The sequence below is a fragment of the Pan paniscus genome, chromosome 14 (genome assembly GCF_029289425.2).
Source record: "Pan paniscus chromosome 14, NHGRI_mPanPan1-v2.0_pri, whole genome shotgun sequence".
Classification (NCBI taxonomy): Eukaryota; Metazoa; Chordata; class Mammalia; order Primates; family Hominidae; genus Pan; species Pan paniscus.
The window spans coordinates 29,891,881-29,913,873 of NC_073263.2; the positions used below are offsets into that span (position 1 = coordinate 29,891,881).

Sequence of the window (21,993 nt, forward strand, 5' to 3'; positions counted from 1 at the left end):
TTTAAAACAAACATGACTAACCCAGAAATAAACGTATCCAGGAAAGGAGAAAAACCTGTTAAAACACGGTTTCTCAGGTCTCACAACCAATGTGTGACATACATACGGTTCTGCACCGAGAGGCAGCAACCTGCGAGGGTCAGAGGCGCCGAAGACCCGAGGCCCTGCAGCTTGGGCGGCTGCTCATCCCTGAGACTGTGCAGGGCGGTGGCCCAGCCGGGGTGGGGCTGAGCGCTGCAACTGGGGCGGGCCCAGCTACAGGGCGGGAAGCCCGAGGCTCACCTCCACTTCCCTTTCCCAACGCACAGAGCCCAGGTCCGCGACCACTCAACAGCCCCCTCAAGACAAAGAGAGATTTTTTTTTTCTGTCCCGGTCCGCTCAAAGTTTATCGGTCTTTCCCGGCGGTCGGGGCCGCCGGGCTTTGTAGTTCGCCAGTCCGAGCTACCCCACCAAGACCGCGAGCCCGAGGAGTCGCTGAACTACAATTCCCATGATGCACCGCGAGCCTGGCGCTCCCGCGCCCCTCCCCGTCCCCACACGGGAGCCAGCTCCCGAGGAACCCCGCAGCCCACTGCCCTGGCGTCTCCGGCGGTGGGAGGCCGAGAGGGGCTGTTGGCTAGAGCCCTCCACCACCTGCTGTCTCGCCCTCGCCCCTTTCTCTCGGATTCATTACCCAGAAGGCGCAGGTCCGGGCACATTCAGCGATGCGGTCCAGATGGGGTGCGGGTGGGGCGCAGGCCGCCGCCGCCGCCGCCGCCGAGTCCGTTAGCTCGCGACGTGCGTGAAAAGGCGGCGGCGGCGTAGTGTTGCCATGGCAGCCGCGGCCGCGCGGTGGGCGCAGCGCGGGAGGGAGCGCGGGGGCTGTGAGTCCGCTCTGGGGCGGAGCTTGGGACTCCCGCCCAGGTTGCCGAGGGGAGGGAGGTGCAGCGGCGCGGGGTGGGAGAGCAGGGAGACAGTGACATTGAGGAGGACGTGTGGCCGACTGAGCTCTGGTCGTGCTTGATGAGCCTGCCTCCACTGCGTCCAGCCCCCGTGGCAGGGCACCTTCGTGCCTGCTGCTTTCGGAGGTGATGCCAGTGGCGTCGAAGGAGGGGGCACCCGGGGCGTCGCAGCGCCTTTCCCCGCCGCCTGTCCAGGCGTCCGCCGCTGGGTCTGCCCCCAAGGGATGTGTGGATCCTACGCCACCTCTGTGTTTTTCTCCAGTCAAACCGAATTGAAGTCTTTCGCACCCCCTTTCTCCATTCTCTGGGGAGGGGGATAGAAAGGAATCCTTCGATAAGATGGAATGCATATGGCCTTTAGGATTATTCAGGAGGTTTTACAACTTGCAAATGGCATTGCTTTCGACTGAATTTGGATTTATGCTGTTTCTTGGCAATCGTTTGTGGACTCTAGGATAAACAGGTTAAGAGCGTGGGCTTCTAAAACGAATTCTTAGTTCACGTCCTGCCCCTGTGCTTGGTAGCTGATGACCAGGGGCGCCTTTCTCACCTCTTAACGTTTTGATCTGCAAAAATGGAGATATCCATCTTGCAACTCTTGTAAGAAATACACGCATTAATACTGATGAAGCTCTATAAAACAAAGCTTAGCATTTAACAATAGCTATTAAATATTAATTATTTAATCAATAGTGATAAAAGTCAGAATAGTGGTTGGCTGTCGGGGAGGGGTTTGAGAGAATTTTTTGTAGTGATGAAAAAATTCTATAGCTAAGAGTTTCGGTTACAGAAGTATATGCACTTGTCAAAAGTCTTGGAATGGGACGTTTAAGATTTGTACATTTCACTGCATGTAAATTTACCTCAAAAGAGAACATAAAAATGTGTTGTTATTATTATTAGAGCTATAGACTCTAATGGAAACTACAGAGATATTCTAGGCCCAATCTCTAGATTTTATAGATGGGAAAACTGAGGCCCAGAAATTTAATAGAAAAAAAGAGGAAGGGGAGTGAATTCGTGACCTTGTCATTTTCTAGTAATGAATATCTCCTGAAAAATTATGGTTGAAAATAACAAAAATGGCTCCTGTAATCCAGCTGAGTCATCCTACCACAGAGATTTTCTTGAACTTGACTGAGTCCCTTATCCACCTTGTGGTGTTCCCCACGGCCAATGTCCTCTCAAGGATTGCACCGTCACTTCTGGCTCTCAGTTCTTGCTTTTCCTGAACACTTAGACCTCTCCACATATCACCTCTTACAACTCTCCTCTCTCTACTCCTGCTGACACATAATTTCGAAATCAGCCCCTTTTCTTTGGTAGTTTCTATAGCCAACTCTTTGGAAGGTTTGGAGCAGATAAGTGGTTTTAAATTAAGGATGCAAAAAACCTAAAATTAGAAATCCCTGCTCTTAAAAGTCCTTCAGTTCCTCCCATGATATTTTTATCCGCCTACCACCTACCCCCATTTTTTCATCATAACCTGTAACCTCCCACTATTGTACCGTCTCTCTGGTCCCATCTCTCCCCTCCTCTCTTCTCTCTTTATACAATACTTTTATTTCCATCTCCTAATCTGTGCCTTCATAGCTACCTGCCATTCCTAAACTGTTTACCGAAGTTTTTTCCTACACAAAGTAACTTCCCAAGAGGAACTCTGGAGCCAGCTATTAAAATAATATTTTTTCACATATGTATCCTCATATTCTATTTGATTCAGTCCACAGTGTAGCTGCTCAATAAATATTAAGCAGCTTACGTACATGACCTGTTGATATAGTTTGGCTGTGTCCCCACCCACCTCTCACTTTATTGTAATAATTCCCACCTGTCAAGGGCAGGGCCAGGTGGGGATAATTGAATCATGGGCGCGGTTTCACCCATACTGTTCTTATGGTAGTGAATAAGTCTCATGAGAGCTGATGGCTTTATAAATGGGAGTTCCCCTACACAAGCTCTTTTGCCTGCCACTGTGTAAGAAGCCCCTTTGCTCTTCCTTCATCTTCCACCATGATTGTGAGGCCTCCCCAGCCATGTGGAACTGAGTCCATTAAAACTCATTCCTTTATAAATTACCCTGTCTTGGGTATGTCTTTATTAGCAGCATGAAAACGGACTAATACACCTGTCCTGGCTACCTTCACAGTGGGTTTGCTTATGAAACCCGTTTTCTTACATCCATAATAATGGTTTACTCTAGTATAAATGAGGAAGCTATGTGATAATAGCTGGAATCTGCTGTCTAAGAGGAAGAAAAGAAACCAAAGTAACCATAGCTTATACAGAAGAAATGACAGCACTTAAGAGATGAAGTCCGGAACAAAGTCTGGTATGAAGCCATAGGACATCCTTATAGGAACTTGGACCTGTCACCTGCAGCAATTTGGTCACAACTCTGCATATGTAATGAGCATGTAAATAAATTCTCCTTTACTCCTGGAGAAGATGTTACTGATCTGCTACCAGCTGAACACATGTTTGTAGTAGGGATGATAGGTTCACCGGATCCATCTCTCCCTGATCTGGTTTCCCTTGTGACCGATCACTTGTCTTTCTTTGCAAGGCAGCTGGCCAAGGTTGTAGTGCAGCCTACAGCCATGACGAAGTCTCCAAAGACAAGGTCCCAATGCATAACGCTCCTTGTTTTGTGAAGCCAGGATCCCAGAAAATCAGCTCAGCAGGACAGGCCACTTGAGAATGGATGACAGCAGCACAAACAAAAGCTGTCACAAAAGTGAGTTGGAGGTGGGCAGTCGCGGGAGGGAAGACCACAAGCCACTGAAGCACAGCCTTAAAATGCCTCGCATGGCTATGGACAGGTAGGAACGAATAAGGACCGATAGTAAACCATAGTTTATTGTTTTCACCAGATACTTTGGACCTGTTCAAGTGATAGTTAAACACCCTATACAAATCCAAAAGATGGAGCTGAAAGTAGTAGCATATTAATCCACACAGGCAGTGTGGTCAAGAGCCACCACCCTCATTTACAGCGCATCTGGTTTACAGTTGAGGTCTTTCCTCAGTTCTTAGAGTTCTTGGCCTCTCTGGCATTTGACTTTGCTGACCACCCTCCTTGGTGGGTCCTTGACCTTGGATCTCTTCAGAGCTTTCCAACCAGACTTCATTATGTTATTCACCAGCTCTTTTACCTGCTTCTTAAATGTGAGGATAGTTGCCAAGGTTCAGTCACTACACCTTTTCCATTTGCAAGCTTCCGCCTTGGCCGTGGGTGATGCTCCAATTTCTCTTGCTAGTTCTGATCCACAAGTTCCAGCACTGCACAAGCAGGCCCACTCTTACTTAACTTGTTCTGTTACTTCTGTTCTCTTCGCCTAAGATACCAGCGCCTTACCCTATCTAAGGTCTACGTATTCTGAAAACAAACCTTCACATGAAACCTTTCCAGATCATTCCTGCTCAGTCATATCACCCTGCTCTGTGCTCAGAATATTTCCTGCCAATCTCACTCCCTTGACAGCTGACCATACTGCTGAGTGGCTGCTCATGTATTGTTTACTCATGGGCTTTTTGTCTTTTCTCACTATATTTCAAGCTCCTCCAACGTGTATTTCTGGGTATTCTCAAAACACCTTCATAATACTCTACATATAATAAGGGCACAATAAATGTTTTTGATTTGTAGTTCTTTTATCTTTTCCCCTTAGTATAACCTCCTTTATCTGGTAGCTCTCCCTCTTCTAGTACTATGCAGGACATTTGCAGCCTCTTGATATAAATTTCCCTGAAGCCTATAGAACTGTGGGCCCCCATACATATTCAGTGGAGGAGTACCTTGGGAGGTAATTCCTTAAGTCGCTGTTGCTGTGGAAGGAATTCAGTATGTAAGTAGCACTGAATTCCAACGTTCAGACCCTCTTACCGTAAAGATCTAGAGCAGAGTTTTCCTCACTGTGGGTCACAGTCTATTAGTAGGTCATGAAGTCAATGTGATGGGTCTCTTCCGGCTTTGTAATATTTAAAAAGTGATAAGGTAAGGTAGTGTAGGGTAAAGTAGAATGCAATAGAATGCGGTAGAAAATGAAATCCAGAAGGGATGTGCATGGTTAGGGTAAGTATCGTATGGCAGTTACTGAGCTGTCATCTTTCAGCTTCAAACCTACCCTCTGTCCTCTGCTTTGTGTTGGTGGGGCTGGAATTGTGCAAACCACATTTCTCCTCTGTCATCTGGGTGGAGAGGCTGGGGCGGCACAGCAGGACCAGAGGAAGAGCACAAGGCTGGAGGAGAGGGAAGCAACTTGCTCCTTCCTGACAGCCTGCTATGCTTGGCAGCATCACTCCTGCCACAGACTTTTAGCCTGGTGGCAGTTTTACTTGTCTCCAGCTTCTTATTGTATCTCAACCAGCCTCATCACATCTCTTCTCCCTCCTCCCCAAAGCATTACCTGCAGCAGCAGCCAGACAGTGTCCCTCTTCAGGAGCCTGTGCCCCAGCTGCAACAGGCCTTTCCTACAAACCCCAACCTCCTCTCCTCCCTTTGATCTCCAGCCCTTCAGGCGGGAGCTGCTTCTTGCAGTTATAACCTATGTATTACTCCAGTGTTCCTTTTTTAATTTTTCAGTCCTTGAACATCTGTCTAATCAATTCCCTGTGCTAAATTCTTGCTCTTAAAATACCTACTTAAAGTTTCTTTTTTCCTGACTGAACCCTGACTAATATGGATTGTTAAGTAAGATGTACTTCTTGCCGTAAGTGTCCATCAAAAGGGTTTAAGAAACACTGCTTTAGAGGATTGGGAGTTCTTAAATAGCCAGATGACCTGAGATGCAGCTAAGGGGCCAGTCCTAACATGTAGAGGTACTCTGGATTTCAGGTCCATGAAAAGCAAAGATCCTGTTCCACTATAGCAGTTGTCACTGTTGGACCCCAGTCACAGCCTGACCTGTAGGGATCACTAGCGGTGAGCCTGCAGTTGTCCATCAGAGTATGGCCTGAACCCATATGGAATCTGTCCTCTCTCAGATATGCAGAAATTCAGCTTCTTTACTTGTTACAGTTTTACTCGTTATTAGCAAGTGAGAGGAAGCAGAAAGTTAATGATGAAGAAAGCCAGGAACTAGTACCAGAGACCTCATACAGTGAAATGGAACTTGACTGAGTGGAAGAGAAGGATTTAAAAGGTAGATTTTCAAGGTGTCAATTTTCTCTCTCTGATGCTGCCTTTTCTCGCATGTAATCCAAAGAGATAGTAGACAAGAGGAGGAAATGAAGAACCTTATACTAATACCTAATACCTATGTTTCTGCCTTATCCAGTCAAAATGAGGCTTTTGCTCTATTTTATTCATGAACTTACTATACTTATGCCTCAGTCTCCCATTAGAAGTGAAACTCACTTAATCACATATTCCTAATAAAAAGAACTGCTCCACATTTCAGGAACTCAAAATATTTCTTATGTATGCCAAGATAAACACAAAACCTCTTGGCAGCGATCTATGAGGATTCTCCTTGCTTGTGATTTTGCATTTCTTTATGCTAATTCAGAAATATGAACAGAAAACCCAGGACTTGAGGCTGTTAAGTGGATTTGTAACACTTGGAGTGTTGTGGGCACATAACTCAATGAATGGATATATAGTCATCTGTGATAGCTGGAGGAATAGTATTTTCATTGAGCACTGCAGTAAGTCATTGCAGATACTCTGCTAGATACTAAGACATTAGCAACACTTTTTTCACCTAACTGTTTTAGGACCTTGCATTTGGTAGAAGAATACATAACTCAAAGTGAATTACTCAGGCAAGTGTTGGCAAGAGTTACTTCGTTTGTGCCATGCAGAGAATCTTCTAGTGAATTGAAAAGCATGTCATCCTCTGATTTACCCACTGAAGCATGTTACAATGTAGGTGGCATGTCACAGAGGAAGAGCAGCTTGTGATCAGGTTTTCTATTCATAGAAGACAGCGTTGTGCCAGGCAACCCCAACCACAGAACATTTCAAGTATGAATGAAAAAGGAGCAGTAGAGCTGGGATCCCATTTCCCCTTCTAAGGAGATGCAAACCCTCTCCAGGGCCCTTCCCATGTCTGAAATCCTTTCTTTTCCTATTCTTCTTAAGTCTGTTCTACTTCCACTATAGAGAATTGAGAGTGATGAGTTTTGGAGGAAAATTCCATTTCCTTTCTTCCCTACTGTTTCTCATGCATTTGAGGTCATCTTTGTGATTTATGTGCATAAATGATACAAAATCATAAACGTTGGCTTACATGAATCGTTCCTAAATGGTTAACTATTCAAGCAAACTGTTCATCATCTGATTCTCCCTGATATTCTCTCCTTATGTTCGCTGGTCTGCCTCACTCCTTTCTCAAGTCTCACCTCAATTTTCACATTTCCAAAAAAATCATCACTGACAATAAAGGATTCAAACAGCACTTACTCAACCTCATCTTGATCCCTTTTTCCCAAATTACTGGTTACCTGTTCTTACTGTCTGAAAGTGAAGTTAAGATGAAATAAAGTAAGTATGGCAATTACATAAGATTTGGAAGAAACATATGTTTCTTCCTTCTCGATCTGTTCCAGGATTTACACCTTCATGACAGAAAAGCATTTTAGTTTTTTTAAATTTAAAACACAAAAAAGAATTATAGAGAGTTGCATAACAAAAAAGAAACCCTGGTACTCACCACATCCTGATTTTGATGTTATTTTTGGATTCATGTTCTTTTACTATTATTACATATCTGTATATTATAGGCATTACATAATATTTTGCATATTTTCAAGCTTTCTATAAATGTTGTTATACTATGCTTTCTTGAGGTTGCCTTTTTTTATTCAACAATATATTTCTGAGATTTATACGTTAATAGATTTAGTTCACTCATTTTAATTGCTGTAACCATATAATACCATTCATCTATTTCCTTTGATGACTAGTTTATTTCTATCCTTCACTAATACTAAAGGTTGTACAATAAACATTCTTGAATATTTCCATATACGTATGTGCGAAAGGTTTTGGAGAGTTTATCCAAGAAGTAGAATGATAGATAGCAAAGGGTTCATCTTCAGTTTTCCTAGATTTCATCAATGTTCCCTAAAGTAACTGTATTCATGTACTGTCAGAACAGCAATGTAAGAGAATTCCCACTTCATCATATCTTGGAATTATCTGACATTTCTATTTTTGCTGCTCTGATGAGTGTGAATGTATGAAAGTGTATTTGGGTTTGATGTAGGTGTCACTGTATGAGGGTTGTCAAGTCAGGAATGTGAGGCTGAAGCTAAGGAAGCAGAGGAAGTCAAATATAAATTAGGCTGCATATTGGTTATCTATTGCTGCATAACAAATTACCACAAATTTGCTCAAAACAATGCATATTTACTTCACAGTATCTGTGGGTCAGGAATCCAGTCACAGCTTAGTGAGTTCTCTGCTCCAGGATGTCTCATGAGGCTGCAGTCAAGGTGTCATCCAGGGCTGGGATCTCTTTTGAAGGCTTGACATGGGAAGGATCTGTTTCCAGGCTCTCGTGGTGGTTGCCAGAATTCACTTCCTTGCAGGTTGTTGGACTGAGGGCCTCAGTTACTGTCCTGTTACTGTCCTGTGTTCTGATGTTCTCTATCCTATTTCATTTACATTTAATTCATGAACTACTAGTAGGTGTAGCAAACACAGCCTGCGGGATGCAGTGCAGAGTACATGGTGACCTGGCCTGCTCTCTCTTCCTTGTTTTCTGCCTCCTCATGCTCCCAGACCTCTGTGCCTACACATGTCCTCCTTCTGCCTATACCCACCTTCCCCTACTGTACCTGTCACCTTCCCAGCTCCTCTTTGCCCCTCAAGAATCAGCTCAGGCATTGCCTCTGGAACCCATTGCCTGACCCCGGTCTTCTTTCCATGTGCCCCATAGAACCCTGTGCCCCCACCATCACAGCACTTACTCTGAATTGAATCATCTGTTCACTTCTCTGTTTTCCCACTAGACAAGTTCCTTAAGAATGGGGAGTAGGTCTCTACAGTTTCGTATCCCCAACCCTAGCATAGTGCCTGACATAAAGTCAAAACCTAATAGATGTTTCTTATATGAACAAATGAATGAATGTCATAGAGATTAAGGATAGAGAAAGAAGTTCCTGACAACATTTATTGAAAATCTATTATACATAGAGCACTGTGCTGGAGAGAATTATGAAAAAAATAGTGGAACTTGACAGTGCTAAATGAAAAAAAATAGGTATAAAATGACCTGAACTTATAAATGAGGATTCTTTATATCTGCAACTAAGTACCATCAGATGTCTCACGGACAGTGGATTGAATGATGAAAGTGAGATTTAAAGAACCCATTTCTTTCATCTTTTTTTCTTTTCTTTTTTTTTTTTTTTTCTGAGACAGAGTCTCACTCTGTCGCCCAGGCTGGAGTGCAGTGGCGTGATCTTGGCTCACTGCAACTTCCGCCTCCTGGGTTCACGCCATTCTCCTGCCTCAGCCTCCTGAGTAGCTGGGACTACAGGTGCCTGCCACCATGCCCTGCTAATTTTTTTGTATTTTTAATAGAGATGGGGTTTCACTGTATTAGCCAGGATGGTCTCGATCTCCTGACCTCGTGATCCGCCCACCTCAGACTCCCAAAGTGCTGGGATTACAGGCGTGAGCCACCGCGCCTGGCCTTTTTTTCTTAACGGATTCCCTATTTTCATCTCTTACGAGAGAAACCTCAGGCATTGCTCTTCTAACCCAGGTCTGCTCTCAAACAGAGAGACCCAGTGTTGAGCAAAAGAAAAGGGCTGTTCAAGTGATTTTTAATCAAGTACCCCACATGACTAATTCAGGTCCTCCAAAATAGTCCCAGGGAGCCAAAATGAGGTAATATGACATGTTGTGGACTTGAAGGGTGGTTAAGGACACATACAGCCACTGCTTCAGATGCCGCTGTGAGGCAGAAAATTCAGGAATGCAGTGGAGGAGGGGAATGTGAACCCAGAATGCACTCAGTGTCTCTCCTTCAGACGCTTTTTTGACCCTCGGAAGCCTGGTCTGCTCAGGTCAATTCTGCAACCCTGGATGTTGAATTAATGAATAAACAAACTAGGTCAAAAACAAATGCAGACTATATTAAAAAGAATAAGATATGTTCTCCTTGTTTTGGGCTTAATTTAAAATCCTAAGAGCAGGATAACAGCATCATAAATAACATGACCTCTCTCAAACTACTGCCTTCTCCTACTAGTTATAATAATAGCAACAGCTTATATTTGTATCTATTTTTATAGTCTGTGAGATGCTTTATCTTTTTTCAGCTTATTTGAGCTCAGAGCAGCCTTGTAAAATAGGTACAAGTATTATACCCATTTTGTAGGTGAGGAAACTGAGGTTCACAGAGGTTAAACAACTGTGGATCACACAGCAACTGACTAGGACTGTTTGGGATTCTAAGGTATAATAGTGCCAATTTGTTGAAAGGGAATAGCAACAAAAAAACTTGGACTCTAACCCCAAGTCTGCCAGCTATTAAGGGGTATGATCTTGGACATGTCGTTTACCTTTTTTTTAAAAAAAAAAAAAAAAGACAGGGTCTCACTCTGTCACCCAGTTTGGAGCGCAGTGGTAAGATCATAGCTCACTGCATCCTTGAACTCCTGGGCTCAAGCGATCCTTCTCCCTCAGCCTCTTGAATAGCTGGGACTACATAGATGTGTGCCAACCACACCTGGCTAATTTTTAAAATTTATTGTAGAGACGGGTCTTGCTGTGTTGCCCAGACTGGTCTTGAACTCCTAGGCTCAAGGGATTCTCCCAAAGTGCTGGGATTACAGGCATGAGCCACCACGTTTGGCCCCATTCAACCTTCTGACCTTCATTTCCTCACTTATAAAAAATGTACATAATCGGCCAGGCGCGGTGGCTCACGCCTGTAATCCCAGCACTTTGGGAGGCCGAGGCGGGCGGATCATGAGGTCAGGAGATTAAGACCATCCTGGCTAATATGGTAAAACACTGTCTCTACTAAAAATACAAAAAAATTAGCTGGGCGTGGTGGCACATGCCTGTAGTCCCAGCTACTCGGGAGGCTGAGGCAGGAGAATCACTTGAACCCAGGAGGTGGAGGTTGTAGTGAGCCGAGATCGGGCCACTGCATTCCAGCCTGGTGACAGGGCAAGACTCCATCTCAAAAAAAAAAAAATGTACATAATCGTACCTTCCCTCTCTGCCTCACAGGGTGCCTATGAGGACAAAAAAGGTGGTATATGTGAAAGTGCTTCCTAACTGAGCTGGTAATCCATAGATGTCTGGTATTAGCAATGTTTTCGAATAAATAATAAGAGTAATACTCGTTATAACCTCTTTGCTTTGACAGTGCCTTTCATTGCAGCCATTCAGTAATTTTGCAGCTTATTAACACCTATATAACACCCCTGTTGCTACCATGTCTAAAGGTGCACAAGCAGCCAGCCAGTGAGGGAAGGGGAAGGTCTTTCTTCTCAGCATGTCTTTAGAGCAGTGATTCTCTAAGTTGTAGCACACTGGAATCCCCTGGGGAGCTTCACACATGCAGGTGTCTAGGTCCCACCCTGGCCAATTAAAATTTAATCTGGTGGGGAGGAACTAGGCACCAGTATTTTTTTAAAGTTTCCCAAGTGATTCTAATATGCAGCCAAGGTTGGCAACCACTGCTCTTTGGACTATTTGTACATCTCAGTGGCTGCTGAAAGTGATCACAGTGTTAAAAGAACACAGCTTGTGGTTCTGGAAAAATCCATCTGCTTTTTCCAGAAATGTAGTACGTAAGTCAAATAGGTCTGAGGTCACTTGGGAGAGAAATCCAAGAGTTGGACCGAGAGCTCAAACCACAAAGATTCTAAATGCCACCATCACTTAGATAGCTGCCCTTTTTCCTGAACTGCCACTGTTGACAGATAAGATGGTGCACACAGCGAGAATCTGAGCAGCACAGAGCCCCCCATCCCCATCCCTGTTCCTCCACTAAGCTCCCCTTGAAAACATTCCACAGGACTTCCTATTCACGGTGATTAGAAAAGTGAATACCTCCTATTTTAAAAGAAAAAAATCTCAGAGGATAAGCACGTAGCCGACGAGTGGCCAATTCTGTAATTTTCCCCATGGATAATAAGGAAATAATCATACATTATTTAATAATGTATTTTTCCATTGAATTCCAATGTGTCTACAAATTATACATGTTTTATATGATGTTTCACTTTAGGGTTAAGCCAAATAAGCATACATTTATTTTATAAATATAAATATATTATCTATTAAAATAATTTCTAGTAAAAACATAGGTTTAGCTATTTGACTGAAATTTCTTAAAGAAGCCATAGTTAGAAGAAAATATCCACTAGAGTATACTAGACTTTGTGTCTTCGCAGGAGAAGTAACACTTCCTCATCTGTTTACCTCTCAACTCCCTTCTCCAACTAGAAATGAAGACACAAGATAATAAAAGGATTTGACTTTTCAGTATCCCTTTCGAACTGGGCACCACCCAGAAGGAAGATTCTGTTAACTACTCCCTTTAGAAATTATCTCAAGGTGAGTTGCATGTCTCATTTGATCACTTCTTTTACAAGACTGGAAACAATTTGTATGGAGTAAACTCCTGTTACCAGACCTGGAGGCTTAAATAGTGAAGAGGTTTATCTCTCATCTGAGAAGAGTTTATAGTCCGCAGCAATAGCCTGGAGACAAATACTCACACCTCTGGGATCCCACAAAGGTGGTAATTAGGCAGCATTTTATTGTGATGCAGTGAGTGTGCAAAAGACAGAGCTGGACTACTCTTAGGAACAAAATTGGCTTCCTGGAGAACCGACAGAAGAAATCTGGCAACCTAAAAATATTTAAAGAGCTTACGACCCCCAAGGGAGAATTTCCAGCTATTAAAGTAGAAAAGATTAAACATTTGCTGGGCTTGAAAAGGAGATTTTTAATGGAAAAACTCAGGAAAATACAGTTTAGATAGAGAATCTTAAAAAAAAAAAAAAAGATCAGACCTGTCATATACAGAGCATTCAAATGGGAGACTTTATATTTTCTTCGTAATGACATAAGAAAAAGGATCTAAAAATAGATCCTACCGATAATGAACTCTTCCTTCTCCTGCGTTTATTAGACTATAACACCTTCATTACAGAGAGGGCATGTTCCTACTCACCATCTCACAGGCATAAATCTTGACATGGTCTTCACAACCTTTTCCTCTGGCCCCTAATTACAATTCTGCTATTTATTTCTCAGCACAGCCTACATTTCGTGTGTTTCTCGTATGAATGAGTTGCAGTGTGTGCTGTGGTTAAGCTGGTGGGCACCAGGCCCAGCTCCCTCAAGTCTGGCTTTCTGACCTTGCCAATGACTTCACCCTTTGTGCCTTAGTTTCCGTGGCTATAGAATGGGGATAATAATAGCACCAGTCTCTGTGTGTTGTCAGGAGGATTAAGGCACAGCATAGCACTGAGGAAAGTGCACAACACACAGTAAAAACACAATAAATGTTCGTCATTATTGTCACTACTCTGCATTCCCTTAGTGCCTATAAAAATAGCATATTTTTAAAATAAAAAAACAAGATACATGGTCTAACAAAAGATTGTTTTCAGATTCATGGATTTATGTGGAAAGTCTCAAGACATTTATACATTAAGGTATCTTTTTTATTACTGTAATTACTTAACAATCCTAAAATCCAAGAAGTATTCCACAGCATGGTCCCTGACCTTCAAGCAGTTTATATTCCACTTGAGAGACAGAACATATGCCCATGAACTATTAAACACAAATCCAAAGCAGTTCATGATTATGTATAAAACGAGTAGTTCAGAAGGTGAGAACTACAAAAATGGGGAGAGGGAATTCTGAGGGAATCAAGTCTCCATTGTGTGCATGAAGTTGATAGAGAACTACATTTGGACCATGAAATAAAGGTAAGGAAAATGAAGGGATTTTCCAGCAGGCAGGAAGACATGAAGGTAAGAGCAAGTCAACAGAGCCGTTCATCTGCCGCAGGTGATTTGCCTCTGAAATTAGGTGACATCGGTGGATGAGGCACAGGTTATGCAGTTGAGGGGTTCAAATGCCAGAGGGAAGATTCTGACTTCACCCTGAGAGTCTCTGAAGTTTTGTTAGTTGTAAAGTGGCATAAACACAGATGCAATATAGGTTTATATGGGGAGAGACAGGAATCAAGGAGAAACGCTGATGGTTTTTAATAATAATCTAGGTATAACTCAGATGGGGCCTACCAGGGTGGGGACATTGGGAACATAAAGGAAGTGACAGACAGCCGTGAAAGCATGACAAAGACTCATCCCCTTCGCTCCATTCTCACAGCCCAAATCCTCCCAGAGCAGCCTTTGCTATCTGAGCACACCAAGCCAAGTTCAGGAGCACCAGATGCCAGATGCACCTCCAAGGTTTTCCAAGGTCCTTGTGGACAGTCTCATCCTGATTCCCATTTACTCCCGCTTGCCTTTCTATCATGTGTACCCGATAGATTCCAAAAATAGAAAATCATATGTCTCCCTCCTTCTAAAAGCATGTAGTACTTTCCAGTTGTGTAGGCTTTCTAAAAATATTTTTACTCATATTTATGAATAATTGTAAATTAATAAGTCATTAGTAATTTAGTAGTTTTAAAAGTTAGACTGGTGTACACTTTAAATGGGTGCAACTTATTGTACCTAAATCAGTCCTCAGTAAAGTTCATGAGAAAAATAAATAGGTTTAATGATTGAGGATACAGAGAGGTGGCAATTATTTGAAAGTCAAGTTAAAGAAGCTCAATTAGCCAGTTACCTTTGTCCCCAGGCATTAACTACTGTGGTTTGGAAGTTCATGTGTCATTTGTGATATGCGTGATAACATATACTGTGTCACGGGATTGTTTCTTATGCAAGATTAACAAAATGTGATACCCAGAACAACCAAGTTCTGTCTCTATGAGGATGGGGACTTGAAACTACATTTAACTGCATTTACTTGGCACCTCATTGGAGTAGCCTTGGATAGTAGCTCAAAGTGATGATTAGTCTAGATAACCTCTTAAAATGCCTTTCAACTCAGCAAGTAACATATGGATTAGTGTTCTCTAATCCATATGTTTAGAGTTTAATAATGGAGATAGCAGCACGTAGAGAAATGTGATTCAAAGAGTGGTCTCCGGATTGGCAGCATGGGCGTCACCTGGGAGCCTGTGTTAGACATTCTTGAGCTCCACCTGCCTCCTCCCAAATCAGTGGGGATGGGGCTAGGAATCTAGCAGTTGTGTTTTATATCAGCAACAGGGAAGCTCTGTGTGTGTGCACGCCTGTGTGTGAGCCGTAGTCCACATGGGGTGGGAAGCAGAAACATAATGAAGAGTCACATGGCTAAAAATAAGATAGATTTAGTTGATTTTTATAGTAATAGGTATGGAATATTCCTCTAATTATTTTTAGATTTTAGACTTACTATTTCCAGTCAAAATTCAACATCAGTTAAATATATACCATAAGTACTATCTTACAGTAATTCCCAGGAAAGGAAGAAAGAAGATAAAGAGAAGGTAGTGAAAAAGAGTGGGAAGAATTAATTTAATTCACATATTGGTCTAAGCACTCAGAAACAAATATGTTGCTATATGATTAGTACTGCTGTCATTTGGGGGAGCGAGAGTACCCTTTAAATTAAAAATGGTTCCAACAGACTTATCTACTTTTTCTTTTCTTTTCTTTTTGAGACGGAGTCTCTCCCTGACACCCAGGCTGGAATGCAGTGGGGCAATCTCAGCTCACTGCAACCTCCGCCTCCCAGGTTCAAGCAGTTCTCCCTGCCTCAGCCTCCCGAGTAGCTGGGATTATAGGCGCTTGCCACCATGCCCAGTTAATTTTTGTATTTTTAGTAGAGGTGGGGTTTCACCATGTTGGCCAGGCTGGTCTTGAACTCCTGACCTCCGGTGATCCTCCCACCTTGGCCTCTCAAAGTGCTGGGATAACAGGCGTGAGCCACCGCGCCCAGCCCTTATCTACATTTTTTTAAGCACACATATTTCCGAAATGCTTTTGTTCCTGGAATCTAATCCCAGCAGTTAGTCTAACCTCCCACACATTGCAGGAACCCCTGGTCATCGTCTCCGGACGGAGTCACACAGCCTCTGCTTCGGCATCTGTCCTGTATGCTGCCTTACAAACCTTACAGCTCCCCTCACGCTTTGCATCTGTGAATGTGGACTCTCCTTCTTCGGGTGCCTTGCTCTGCATGGTTCAGTGCCTTTGCTGTGCTCTTCTACCTGAAATCTCCTGCCTCTACTTGTCTACCAGGAAAACCCTAACCGACCACCAAGCCTCAGCTCAAATGCTGTGTCCTATGGAAGTTCCTCTAGGCAGATTTAGTGGCTGCTTCTCCTGGACCTCCCATAGACACACACACACCTTTGTACACACATCCATTATAACCACTATCTTTTCTCATTGCATATGCTTATTATGTTCAAATTCATCTCCCCACTAGACTAAGTCCCTTGAGGCCAGGAATGATGTCTTACCTTTGCATTCTCAGCAGCTAGTCTATTGCCCAGTAATAAAGTATTACTTAATGAATACATCGAATGAATGTATGAATAAATGATACCTAAACAAAGTTCTACAGGAGCCTAGAAATGGGAGCTATAACCGGTGACTGGCCACACTGAAGAAGCAGCATTTGACCTCGTATTGAAGAACAAGTTTGATTTTGCTTGGCAGAAAAAAAAAGGAGAGGACTATAAGCAGAAGAATAACAAGAACAAAGGCATAGGAGTGGGCAAATCCGTGGTCTTCTCAGAGAGCACCTCATGTTACAGGTCCAGTGGAAGACAGACATGAAAGAGGAAGTTTGGACCAGAATAATGTATGTACTAAGGAGCTGTGGGCCTTATTCTGGACATAATAAAGAACCATGAAAAAATTTTGAATAGGGAAAAGTCATGACCAGATACATGACTTGATTGGAGATTGGTTAGAAGGAAATTGCTATGATCTGGGCAACTGAAGTAAGTGAAAGCCTGATAGAGTTGCAGCAGCAGTAGGAGGAGGAAAACCAAGTAAATTTGAGAAGCATTTTGGAAATAGGATCAAGATGACTTGGCAACCAATTGAATGTGGGAAGTGAGGAACCAGTGAAGCTGAAGCTTGGCCAAGCTTTCTGACCTGGCAACTGAGTGAACACTCAGACAACACCACCTACGACTGTATCATCTTTACAGGCAGATTGGAAGCTCTGAGAGAGTAAGGCCCTTGCTCTTGGTGTATCCTCTACATCTCTTGTAGCTCCTAACACTGACCGTGCATTCAGAGGTTCCTAGTAAACATTTGTTGAAAGAATTGATGATGTTTCTTATACTCACCAAATATGTCAAAAAGGAAAATATAATACAATGTCTTTTCTTCAGAGACATTTTCAAATTCTCAGCATGTTTTTCCACCACAAATGAATTCACAACTATCTCATTCAACTTGTACACCCACAAAAGTGACCCATTGTTGCACAAACTGAAATCTCCTTTAAGATTGTGTGTGTGCTGGGGAGGACAGCCAAACGGTTGGTATTTTTACTTTTTTTTTTTTTTTTTGGAGAGAGGGCTATGATATTTTTGGTCCTCTGAAAATGAATCCAAAACAATAAAACAAGCTGAATGTTTTCCTCTAGTGGAAGGAAAGAAAGCAAACCTACTACAGGTAAATTGAAATCTTCAAACAGACCCGTAACACACTGCTGAGACATTCTTGAGATGATGGCTTTAGTTAGACTGCGGCCACAAATCTTTACATTTCTTCATTCACCTGGCAGGACTAATGAGATTTTATGGCGGGCAAGCTGTTTATCCCTTGGGTGACATTGGCAAGCACATCTATATCTTTATCAATCAAGGGTTTTCTGCACTGCAACTCCCACCCCCAACCCAAAGATTGCCCCAGCCTGGATCACAACATTTACAACATGTAAGAACCTCATTCCTTTTCATCAACACTCCACCCATCCCTTTCTGTTACCTAGATCTAATCATGTGTGTCCTAACATCACATTGCTCCATAACAAGGGGCAGGAAGAAGAAATGAATAAAAGGAAAAGAAAAAAAGGTTTAGATGGTACCTGCATGTTGATGCAGAGCTGACAGCTCCATGGCTAGAATATTATATTTGCCCAATAGAGCAATAGGTCTGCTGGCAAGCTGTTACCTACAGTACTGTATCTGCTGAACAGGTGGAAAAAGCTCTTTTCCCCTCTGCAGTGGTTTAGGAATATGAGGAGGTGACCACCACTCCAGTTTGGAAACAAGGATTTGGTTCCCCTTTGTAGCTTTCATATTGCCTGAATTCACCTGCAATGTCTATTTTCAGTACTTAATAAATACTCATATACACATGAACATACAAACTCACATATTTAACAATTGCCATCATAAACTCTCAGGATGATGTATCCATTCTACCTTTGCAACCTGGAAAATGTCCCCAGATCTCAGACCAAGGAGATACTGGGGAAATGGCTCTGCAAAAATCCAGGAACAGGTTTTGGTTTTGGTTCTCCCATAGAATATATCTATAACACCTGGACAGAATGCTTGGGGCAGCTGCTTGAGAACTCTTGAAAAAGTAAACAGTAGCAGGTAGATTGTGGGAGAAAACCAGAATTCAAAAGTATCACCAATTGACTGTGGATTTACCATGTTTACCCTCTGTATTCCCTGGAAAGGACTCAAGGCAGCCTTTGTGACAGGGAGGGTTCCAGCATAAACCTTCTAGTCCAGACTCAAGGTGAGAGAAGAGTCTTCTGGCAGTGGCAGCCACAGCATGGAAGGCCTGCAGCACAGAATATGCTGTCAAAGCGGGACCTTCCTCTTCAATCAAAGGAACCATGGTCCCAAGACCATGCTTTTTCTTTTCTCTGGGCTCCCACCACTTGGTCCTGGACCGGGCAAAGTCACACTAAGTGCACAGAAGAGCGGGGTGATAAGGCTCCAGCTTTCTGGATGGATAGCCAAAAAGGTGAATCCTGGGAAACTAGAAAGTGCCAGGGAGATGGTAGAGAGAGAAAGGAGCTTGGGAAAACAAACCCAGACAGTTATTTGCTGGCTTTTGGGCACACCCTTGAGCTATGCATTCTTGGATTTGATCACAAACATCACAACAGAGACTTTGAGAACTGAATTAACAGCTACATCGCTATCTAGGTCCTATCCTGACTGTGAAATAATAGGCACCCAGGAGAAACGTGAACAGGACCACAGTGACTTTGAAAATAGAACTGACATTGCAACCACAACCACAGAAAGCTGATCAGAACTTGCAGTCTAAACCAATTGTGTCAATTGCCTGCTAAGAAAAACATAAGTAAATGAACAAACCTGTACAGGATTTAAACAAGACCTAGTGTCTCATAATATAATATTCAAAATGCTCATGATATGCTTCAAAACTAGTCGGCATGTGAACCAGGAAAATCTCAACTCATGAGAGAAAAGACAATCAATGGATGTCAATATGAAGAAAACACAAATGTGATAGTTATTTGACAAGAAATTAAAGCAACTTTTATAAAAGTGCTCTAAGAAGTAAGAACCAACACTCTAGAAAGCTTTAGCAAAGATAATAAAGATTGAGAAAAATAAAAATTAAAAAAAAATTAAAAACCACCCAGAACTTCAGGGTCCTGTGAAACAATTCCCCAAAAGCCTAATATTTGTGTCATCAGAGCTCCAAAAGGACAGGAAAAAGTGTGGTACAGAAAAATACTCAAAAAATAAAGACTGGAAACTTCCCAAATTTGGCAGAAAGCACAAACCTATAGAAATTCAGTGAACTCCAAACAGGACAAACCCAGAGGAACCTATGCCCAAACATTCTAATGAAACTGCTAGGAACTAAAACCAGCCCCCAAAATATTAAAACAGTCAGAGAAAACCAACACACTATTTATAGAGGAACAATTAAATGACTGTGGAATTCTCATCTAAAACAATTGGAGGCAAGATGATAAAATGCTGAAAGAAAAAAAATTGTCACCCTAGAATTCTGTATTCTAAGAAAATATCCTTCAGGAATGAAGGTGGCATAAGAACATTATCAGTTACATGAAAAATAAGAGAATTTTTGGCAGCAGTCGTGCTGTAGAAGAATTACTAAAGAAAGATCTACAGACAGTTACCTCGTGTGAAAGAAGCTAGACTCAAAAGGTTATGTACTGTAATGATTTCATTTATATAGCAATTTCAAAAATAAAAATTTGGCAACAGAGAGTAGATCAGTGGTTGCTAGGGTTCAGGGGTGGGATGAGGGTGTGATTAAAATGGGACAGCATGAAGACATTTTGGTGTGATGAAGCTGTTCTGCAACCTGATTCTCTACACTCATTAAAAGGCGTAGAATTCTACACACACCCAAGGTCAATCTTGCTGCATGTTAATTTTTTTTAGGCCAATAAACAAGAGATGTTCCTCCCTAAGAACCTTCTAGTCTAAATAATACTGAATAATACTTCACCACCTTCCTTGGACACCTGCTTGTGAAGGTCATTGACAAGGCCAATGCCCGGTTGTTTCTGCTGCCCTTGAGTGCGCAGCTCACAGCTGAATTTACCCTCCCCACCTGCCCCACTGCCAGTTCAAGCTCAAAAAATATCACACGTTTGAGCTGAACAATGAATAAGAAGTCAGGAGGCATTTTGTGGGACTGCCCTCTTCTACAAAATCTATAAAGCTCACCTCCCTTTGCCCCTCCTGAGAAACAAGATAAGAAAAAAAACCATTGAACTTACGAAGATCAGGACTTATATATCTAGGTGTCACCTCATCATTGGAGCACCCACTTCTGTGTTTCCTTCCTAGCTGCTGCACCCCAAAATGTGCATCAAAGCCCCAGCAGGCCCTGGAGCCCCTACCTGCTGCACTACCCTACCACTCCACTGATGTCTAGAGTATTTCTCTTGCAGCAGATATCCTTTTGGTCAAAGTAATAATTGTCCTTTTGTATCAGGTGGTTGGTATTCTTATTTTCGCCTTTGGCAGACCCATAGGAGGAAAAGAGAATCGCATGTTTGCAGGAGAAGGGATAAAATAAAAATAAGACCTTAGGCATTGCTCTAATACTGCAGTTCTGCATTGTTTAAAAACCGTGTTTGTGGCTGGGCGCGGTGGCTCATGCCTGTAATCCCAGCACTTTGGGAGGCCAAGGCGGGAGGATCATGAGGTCAGGAGATCGAGACCATCCTGGCTAACATGATGAAACCCCATCTTTACTCAAGATACACAAAAAATTAGCCAGGCATGGTGGCAGGCACCTGTAGTCACAGCTACTCAGGAGGCTGAGGCAGGAGAATGGCATGAACCTGGGAGGCTGGAGCTTGCAGTGAGCCGAGATCACGCCTCTCCAGCCTGGGCAACAGAGAGACTCCATCTCAAAAAAAAAAGCAAAACTGTGTTTGTGTGACTCTTTCCCCCTTAAGGCAGGCATTATGCCTTACTCAGTTTTGTGTCTCCAGGGAACTGCACAGTGATAGACATGTGGAGGCACTCATAGAGATATAGGTTGTAAGTAAGTGAATGCATGCACCCATGGCTGAATAAATGAACCGTGTGACTGATACAATTCTGCAAATACAGCAGATGCCCAAGTGGGTCTCTTGGCTCTGACAGCAGGCAAAGGTGGTGGTGATCCAGTGGCCTAGAGAGGGCAGGGTGCCAATGGAGGGCTCCAGTCTGGTAACAGGAAGGCAGGAGAATTGGGCCACAGCAGGCACCTCATCCCCCTGCCCCCCTGCCCCATGGATTGGCACGAGCAGTCCATCTCTAGGCTGAGCAGAAGGAAGGAAATCACAGCAGAAAACATAGTCCTGGTGAGATGCTCTAAAGTCAATATTCGAATGAAAACATCACTCCTCTACAGTGTTTCCTGTTCCATGAGATGCTCCTTCAAGTAATGTCCCCTCCTCAAACACGTTTAAAAAACACTCTAGGCTGTGTCTCCTTCTTAAAGATGCACAATACATATTTGCTTATTAAATCCTCTGGAAAGCCACAGAGTAAAGAAATGTTTAATTTTTTA

General features: G+C 42.9%; 1 protein-coding gene and 1 long non-coding RNA gene across 6 annotated transcripts in view; one reads left to right on the top strand and one right to left on the bottom strand.

Moving 5' to 3' along the window:
* KATNAL1 (katanin catalytic subunit A1 like 1) overlaps positions 1-985 on the bottom strand; it is a 102,681-nt gene extending 101,696 nt beyond the window's left edge. The window contains exon 1 of one of the 5 annotated variants that reach the window (XM_003826850.6): positions 675-985. The gene's annotated coding sequence lies outside the window, so the exon portion shown is untranslated. Of the gene's footprint in view, positions 1-21; positions 492-674 lie in introns of those variants that run through there. The other 4 variants (XM_003826851.4, XM_008952200.5, XM_034936513.3 and 1 more) reach the window with 4 other exon arrangements.
* LOC117975689 (uncharacterized) lies at positions 537-20,327 on the top strand. Its single transcript, XR_010109602.1, has 2 exons — positions 537-687; positions 12,362-20,327. It is a non-coding gene; the product is annotated as an uncharacterized LOC117975689 (long non-coding RNA).
* Positions 20,328-21,993: the final 1,666 nt, after the last annotated feature.